The 2134-nt window shown below is 38.0% G+C and overlaps 1 pseudogene; it reads right to left on the bottom strand.

Moving 5' to 3' along the window:
• Nucleotides 1-359: 359 nt before the first annotated feature.
• On the bottom strand, nucleotides 360-458 carry LOC132283277 (small nucleolar RNA R71; annotated as a pseudogene).
• Nucleotides 459-2134: the final 1676 nt, after the last annotated feature.

Genomic DNA, 2134 nt, shown 5'->3' with positions numbered 1-2134 from the left:
ACAACCTCTACCTTACTAGATGAAGAAAAAGCCTAAAACAGTCCACAAATTCGAAAATGGTAAAGTTCCCCAAGCTGAAATCAGCTCTTATCAAAATGTAAGCCTCGTCAAGCTTATCAACTTTGCCTTCAATGGCAAAGTTAAAATCCAAGTGCAAAATGATGAATTTGGAGCTTAAAATGTGTGGTTTTAGAGAAAGAAAAGTTTATGTAGAGAGAGGTAAGGGAGTCCACAGTTCTAGAGGAAAAAAATGGTAAAAAACTAATAAGTCGTAATGAAACATCAATAACTTCTTAGGCAGAAATGCAACAAGAGTTCTTGAAGAAGTACTATCCGGTTTCTATGACCAATGCCATGAGAACTTTAATTAGGGAATTTTCACATGGGGATGGGGAAACATTTCATGAGGCATGGGAACGCTTTAATGAATTGCTTAGGAAGTGTCCACATCATAACATGCCCAAAATGGCAACTAGTTCAATATTTCTTTGAGAGCTTATTGGATAATTACAAGGGCATGGTTGATGCTTCCATGGGTGGCTCTTACATTGATAGGCATGAGGATGACGTGTGGCATCTTTATGAGAGCATGAGTGAAAATTCTTTGCATCGTACTTTATCTTCGAAGAATGGTAGAAATTCTAGTGGTAGGAAGAGTGCTGGCTTACATCAAGTCGATCACTCCAATGAAATTGCCACCGAAATGAAATCATTATCTCAAAGGTTTGATCAATTTTTGATTAACCAAAACTCGGCGAATCAAGTATCTTCCTTCCCTAACCATTCTCATCATACATCTAATGAGACATGTATGACTTGTTCAAGTGTTTTACATTCTACTTCCAGTTGTCCCCATGGACATATGCAAAGTGAGCATCATGAACAAGCAAATGCTATTTTTGCTAATCAAGGGAACAATCCTTATCGCAATCACTACAATCCTAGTTGGAGGAATCACCCGAACTTCTCTTAGAAAAACCAAGAGGAGGGCTCAAACCCTCCCCAAGGCGGTTTTCAAGGGAAATACATTCCACCTCCAATGCAAGGCCAAGGTTCCCAAGGCTTTAGATCATTATACCAATCACAAGGAAACCAATTTTCAAATTCTCATTTTCCTAATTAATCATATTCCTAATGAAATGGTAGAAGTCCCGCGTTTAAAGAGAAAGTTTTGACTGCTTTAGGCATTTTAGAGGCAAACACACAATTGCTTCATTCTCATTCTCAATCCATTACAAAGCTAGAAACCCAAGTAGGGTAAATAGCTAGTACTTTGAATGTAAGAGAGAAAGGGAAAATGCCTTTGAATGCCCCACCTAAACAATAATGCGTTGTGAAGACTCATTCCTCGTCGGAAGGTCACACAATAGAGTATGTAAATGCGGTGACTACCTTGAGAAGTGGAAAGGTTGTGGACAACCAAGTAGGTATGTCCAATGAAGAGAGTGAACCGGTGTAACAAAAGTTAACACCTGTCCCGTTTCATATCATATTCCTCCTTCATTGCATATGCATGATCTTTCAAATGAGAATGTGTTGGGAAGTGATTTGAAAAGTGATTTTGAAAAGAGAAATTTGCAAAATGATTTGAAAACTTCTTGTGTTGAAGAGACTTTAAAGAAAATTTCTGAAAAGGTTTTTGAGCCAAAAGCTCCATTCCCAAATGCCTTAAAAGGATCCATTTCAAATGACAAGCAGAAGGACAAAGTAAATGAAATCATGGACGTGTTTAGGCAAGTGAAAGTTAATCTTCCACTTTTGGATGCAATCAAGCAAATTCTGACTTATGCCAAATTCTTAAAAGACTTGGGCACCTAAAAGAGGAAGAACAAAAGCCAAACACCTAGAAAAGTGGTCTTAACCGAGCAAGTAAGCTCAATTTTGCAGCATAACATTCTTCCAAAGTTTAAGGACCCCTGTTCACCTACCACTTCATGCATCATTGGTGATCGTATCATTAATCGGACTCTTCTTGACCTAGGAGCAAGTGTTAATCTTCTTCCATACTCAGTATATGTCAAATTAGGCTTAGGAGACTTGAAATCGACGTCGGTAGTTTTACAACTTGCTGAACGATCCATCAAAAACCCTAGGGGTATCATTGAGGATGTCTTGATTAAAATTGATAAATTCT

This window comes from Cornus florida, unplaced genomic scaffold, assembly GCF_030987335.1.
Source record: "Cornus florida cultivar Cherokee Brave unplaced genomic scaffold, ASM3098733v1 CherokeeBrave_3.0.0_Hap2_Chr01, whole genome shotgun sequence".
Lineage (NCBI taxonomy): Eukaryota > Viridiplantae > Streptophyta > Magnoliopsida > Cornales > Cornaceae > Cornus > Cornus florida.
The sequence above is the reverse complement of the archived record's forward strand: the minus strand, read 5'-3'. Positions and strand labels throughout refer to the sequence as shown.